Source organism: Helianthus annuus, chromosome 3 (assembly GCF_002127325.2).
Source record: "Helianthus annuus cultivar XRQ/B chromosome 3, HanXRQr2.0-SUNRISE, whole genome shotgun sequence".
Taxonomy (NCBI): Eukaryota; Viridiplantae; Streptophyta; class Magnoliopsida; order Asterales; family Asteraceae; genus Helianthus; species Helianthus annuus.
In genome coordinates this window covers 99,182,470-99,188,585 of record NC_035435.2, presented here as the reverse complement: position 1 = coordinate 99,188,585, position 6,116 = coordinate 99,182,470, and the positions used below count along the sequence as shown (strand labels likewise).

The following is a 6,116-nucleotide window of genomic DNA, read 5'->3' as shown; positions in this document are numbered from 1 at the left end:
TATTATCAATGTGACCCGTTTAAAAACTTGTTTTGTTGGCTTAACGCCTTTGGGGGATTAATGACCATGTCCCGGATATCCTTGGCATCATTTTACGAAATGGCCACGACCTCGACATCCGGGTGTAGGCGTACACCCGGTATTGTGTCTATATTAATTAAAGGTGTAACCGTTGGTTTACCCACCACGGTTTTACGCCATGTGGTGTGTCTATTAAATTTTAACCCGACACGACCCGGGCGACCGAACGCATAACGAGCATGTAATTCTTTACAAGATTTAATTATAAATTATCCCAAGTTATAAAAGAGTTTGTGCCTTGTGCATTCAAATCAATTTTAATAAAAATTTTACAAAAGTGTCGGTTGAATGTATTTACCAGTGTAAACTGACGTATTTTTCCAAAAAGATTAACTGCAGGTACTAAACGTAATCGGCTGGCTATAGCTCCTTAGCATCTTAAAGAGTCTCGCAAGCTTTTGATGCCTTGTCTGTTGAACAATACTTTTTATTATTTTGATCCCCCTGTGGATACCATTCGACTATTTGTGATACATTCGATATTACAATCAATGGTTGAATTATATTTATCTTTATGCTTCCGCTGTGCATTCATATAATTGTGTGGTTTGACTATATTGTTGCCAACCATGTCACGGTAATCCCCCACCGGGCCCACCGGTGATACACGTGGAAAATGGGGTGTGACAGGTTGGTATCAGAGCCAACATTGAGTGAATTAAACACTATCCTAATGTGTTTAATCTCAGTGACACAATTGCACATACTTGAGTCTAGACAAGAACATAGGACAAATTCGAATTTGTTATTCCAGTTTGTCTTTTTATTATTATTAGTATTTAAAGTTTTAAAAGCAGGAAATATGGCACCTGTTATTTTCCGAGGAAGGGGAAGAAGAGGCAGAGGAACGATCGTTACTCACCATGATCACTGACGGGTGGTCCTTTGGACAACCCTTAAGTGTGTTAAAACATGAAATAATTCTCCATTTAGCCGTGTAATTATCTTGAATTAGATAACTACGATGCTTATGTTTCAGGTGCAAATTAAGAGACAAGAGATGGATAAAAGGCAGCTTATGGATGCTTTGGTGAAAACGGGTCGAGAGAAGAACACAAGACAAAACAAAGAAGTGAAGGCAGCTTGGTACCGTAAATTACGGTACTACCGTAATTTACGGTGGCCCATTTTTTCATATATGTTGCACCGTAACTCAGTTTCACCTCACCGTAACAGTTTGATGTCCACCGTAAATTACGGTGGAGCCGTAATTTACGGTGGAGCCTGAACGTGAAAAGTGTAACTGCCACAATATACTCGTTTTTGGGTGTGTCTTTTGGTATTATCTCATCATTGACGGTTCTTGGAGACTTGGGAGGCGAATTTGGAGTATTTGCTTGCTTTGTGAACAATTCTAAACATTCGGTTTGTGTTTTTAATTCGTATGAACACTAGATTAATGTTGATGATGATTCACCGAGCCATGTCCGGCTAAACTCTTCGGTGATCATCCTAGGTGAATGTTTCTAAGACTTTTGTGTGTTAATTTCTGCATTTCTAGAATGATATTTTGCGTTGCTTGAATGTCATGGTGTATGTTTGATTGTTTGTAGTGCGTTAATCTATATCACAATTTCTAGTCTTGATCGTACGTTCTTGGTGCCGTTGGCAACCGAGATATCACGGGAAGGGTTGGGGTTGGTTATTGGTTAATAGGTCATCGGGAAACAACCTCGCATTATCTAATCCGAGTACTTTGTTCCCTTTTATCACTTCAATCACACATACACGAGTTATGTCTATGTAACTCTTTCTAGTGAAATTGCACACAATTGTTTAAAGAAACTGAAACCTAGGGTGATCATTGTTCTCTCCTAATTGCTTACAACCTACTTTGATTTGAATTAGTTCTTAATTTAGTTTTCCAAAACAACAATCCACAATCTTGAATTTTAATTTTCTGCAAGTTAGTTTAATTTTAGTATAAATACAAAGCTACACAATCAACACATTTTCCACATACTCCCTGAGTTCGATACCCTACTACCGCTAACTACAGTTGTTTAGGGATTAAATTTGCGTGACCCACGACATCACGTCAAATTTTGGCGCCGTTGCCGGGGAGTAGTGCGCAACGTGTGTTAATTTCATAGTTTTGTTTGTTATTTTCGGGTTTACGCTGGTTGTGTTTAGTGTGCAGGTACTTCAGGTGTATGCATACTAGAGGCTCTCAAAGGTCATCACCGCTATCGTTTGATCCGGAAATTGAAAGAACGCTAAGACAAAACCGAGTTTTAGTGCGAGAAAACAAAATTATTGGTTCACCTACTTCACCCATTACACCGAGAAACATCATGGCTGATTCTCAGATTCCACTTACAACCAGTCAAACAACCTCATCCTTTATACCTACTTCCACCCAACCATCACCAAACACTACATTACCTAATACCACCGCTGGATTTACACCAACCAATTCCACTCAACCAATCACCACTCAAAATGAGCCTACCATCACTTACGATCCATCCACCACAATCCCACCATTATCTCACTTCTTTCCCCCAACTACGGGTCAATCATCATCTACCTTCACAATTGCACCCAATTCAACTATTGTGCATACTACCCCATCCTTTAGACCACAACAATCGGGTTTTCAGTATTCAAACATTCCATTTGGGCAAACCTCGGGAATGCAAGGGGGTGATTATGATGAGGGATTCGAAGACTTTGAGGGGTATGAAGATGATGGGTACGGTTATGGAGATTATGGTGATCAAGGGGATTTTGGGTATGTTCAAAGTCAATCTCAAGGGATGGCGAGTGTTGGTGGAATGCAACATCAACAACTTATACCACAACATATTCGGCCAAGACCACAAGGGCCACCAATGCCACAACCGATTCCATTGCAACAGGTCCGGCCACAACATGTACACCAACAACCATTTCAAAGACCGCCTCAGCGCCCACCGATGCGACCACAACAGTTTCAACAACCGATCGCACCACAGGGGCAAGTACCAAGACCGAATGGGCCGATTATTCCGAGAGGTAGGTATGGTGTGCCACGAAGACATCTTAGAGAACAAGCAAGGGGAATAGAGGCACATTTCAGGCCAATCATTACTCAAAACCCCTCACCGGTGGTTATCCCTCACAACAACCAAGGGAGAACTTTTGAAGTAAGAACAAACTCGTTGCAAAGTTTACCGAAGTATAAAGGGTTAGCAACGGAGGAGCCGTATTTCCATCTAGAGGCCTATGACTCAATTTGCAATACTTTTGGGAGTCAAGGTTTTTCGGCCGATGAAGTCAAGTTAGTCTTATTTCAGTTTTCTTTGGAGGATAAGGCAAAGAAGTGGTTCTACACTTTGCCTTCGGCATCAATATATACATGGGGGGAGATGCAACAAACCTTTTTGGATGAATTCTATACCGCCCAAAAGACTAATGATGCGCGGAAGGGGTTGAGAAGCTTTCAACAACAACACGGTGAGATGTTCCATGAGGCGTTTGAGCGTTTTAACATGATGATTAAAAACTGCCCTCATCATGGGATTGAGTTATGGGAGTTAATGAACGCTTTTCATGAGGGGTTAAGTGCCGAAGATGCACGGGATTTAATGTCTATCACCGGAGGGACATTTGGAACGAATTATGAGAATGAAGATTGGGAGTTTTTGGAGAGTATGGCAACTACATCAAAAAGGAAAGCCCAAGCTTCGAGGAGAGCCCGACCGACAACTAACCGACCACAAGTGCATGCCATAGATGAAGGTAATGTTCAAACTACTAATCAAATTTATGATGTGTGTGCTTTGTGTAATGAAATAGGTCACGCGGCTGAAAATTGCCAAGGAATGTTGGAAGGGCAATATGAGGAAGTTCATGCGGTCCAAGGTCAAGGCCAAGGAGGAGGTGGTAGGAACTACAACAACATGAATTCTAATACCTACCACCCCGGGTTGAGGAATCACCCGAATTTTAGATATGGGAACCCGTCAAATCAAGCGAACCCAAATTTTCAAGGTAGCCAAGGTAATTTTGGTTCACGGCCATCTTATAATAACCAAGGTGGGTACCGGGGCGGAAATAATCAAGGGTATCAAAAACAATACCAAACGGGTCAAGATCAAAGGGGATCTTCGGGTGGAAATGAGGTGATGGAGATGCTTAAAAGCATGCAATTGGAAATGCAAAAGCGAAATCAACTTGATGAAGTGCGGATGCAAAAAGATGAGGTTCGCGATAAAAGCATCCAGTCACTAACGACTCAAATGGGGCAATTAGCAACCGATGTGGCGGAACTAAAGAAAGGTAAGGGTCAACTTCCAAGCGACACAAAGGTAAACCCTTCACACGGTTCGTCACGAGGTAATGTTAATATTAACCATGTTAGTGTGTTAAGAAGTGGTAAAGAGTTTAAGGCCAATTTGTCACCCGAATTGGTCGAGGGGGTGGTTGAGGACATCACGGGAATGGAAAGTGATGATGAACCTTCACCGGTTAAACCAAAAGAAATAACAACTATTAAAAAACCGGGGTTGGGTGAAAGTGAAAAGAATGAAAGTGAAAAGATTGAGGGTGAACCGAGTCAAGTTCCATTCCCATCGGCTTTACTTGACCCGGGAAAGAAAAATGTTATTGTGTCAAGGGGTCCTCAAAAAGAGGAAATGTGGGATATGTTCAAACAAGTTAAAATAAATCTCCCACTTCTTGATGCAATAAAACAAGTTCCCGCTTATGCAAAATTTTTAAAAGAATTATGCACACAAAAGAGGCAAAACAAGAAAAAAGTGCCTAAGCGGGTAGATTTGACCGGGCAAGTAAGTGCGGTGTTGAATGGGGAGCTTCCTCCTAAGCTCCAAGATCCAGGCACGCCATTGATTAATGTACAAGTTGGTAATTTTCAAATGGCTAAGGCGTTGCTAGATCTTGGAGCCGGAGTTAGCATTTTACCGGGGGGATTATACGACCAATATGACTTTGGTCCATTAGCACGGGTAGAGACGACGGTTGTTTTGGCCGATTTGTCTCATAAGTTGCCCCGGGGTATGGTTCAAAATGTTATTGTTAAAATTGATGAGTTTTACTACCCGGTGGACTTCTTAGTTTTGGACTACTCATCGGCGGACCCTAAACAACAACAAAACATAATTTTGGGTCGGCCATTTTTGAGCACCGCACATGCTATTATCGATTGTAGATTTGGTACGGTTGATATGGCATTCGGAAATCGAAAAATGCGTTTGAATGTTTTCACTAACAATTCTAATGCTAACGGTGCTGATGAGTGTTTTATGGCAGACATAGTAGATGGATGCAACCCGCATGAGTATGAGGAGGATGGTTTGGATATTTGCCTGTGTGACTTTTCTGAACAGGTACATGCTTATGCACTACGGGTTGAAGAGGAGGCACAAGATGTTATGGCGATGAAAGAAGGTAGACCACCATGGACCCATCAATTCGAGGGTCTACCGGTGGAAATCGATTCGGGTACAAAACCATCGTTGGAGGAACCACCAAAGTTAGAGCTCAAGGACTTGCCCGGCCACTTGAAGTATGTATTTTTAGGGGATAATGACACTTTGCCGGTCATTATTGCCTCTAATTTGGAAGTGGCACAAGAGCAAGCCTTGATGGAGGTGTTAAAAGCAAACAAGGGTGCTATTGGATGGACGATTGCCGATCTTAAAGGAATTAGTCCATCTATCGTCATGCACAAAATTATCACAACCGAGGATGTCAAACCGACACGAGAAGCTCAAAGGCGGTTGAACCCGAACCTAAGGGAGGTAGTAAAAAAGGAGGTAATTAAATGGTTGGATGCGGGAATTATCTATCCAATTTCGGATAGTGCTTGGGTGAGTCCCACCCAAGTTGTGCCTAAGAAGGCCGGCATTCAAGTAGTCAAGGACGAAAGTGGTGAACAAATTGCCACCCGACCGGTTACCGGATGGCGGGTGTGTATTGACTACAGAAAACTGAATGCCGCCACTTCTAAGGACCATTTCCCGCTACCTTTTATTGACCAAATTATTGAAAAATTGTCGGGTCAAAAATATTATTGCTTCTTAGATGGGTAT

At 42.0% G+C, this 6,116-nt stretch overlaps 1 non-coding gene across 1 annotated transcript; it reads right to left on the bottom strand.

Annotated features, from left to right (window-relative positions):
* Positions 1 to 3,480: 3,480 nt before the first annotated feature.
* On the bottom strand, positions 3,481 to 3,586 carry LOC118490990. The gene has a single exon (XR_004890215.1). It is a non-coding gene; the product is annotated as a small nucleolar RNA R71 (small nucleolar RNA).
* Between the last annotated feature and the right edge of the window lie 2,530 nt (positions 3,587 to 6,116).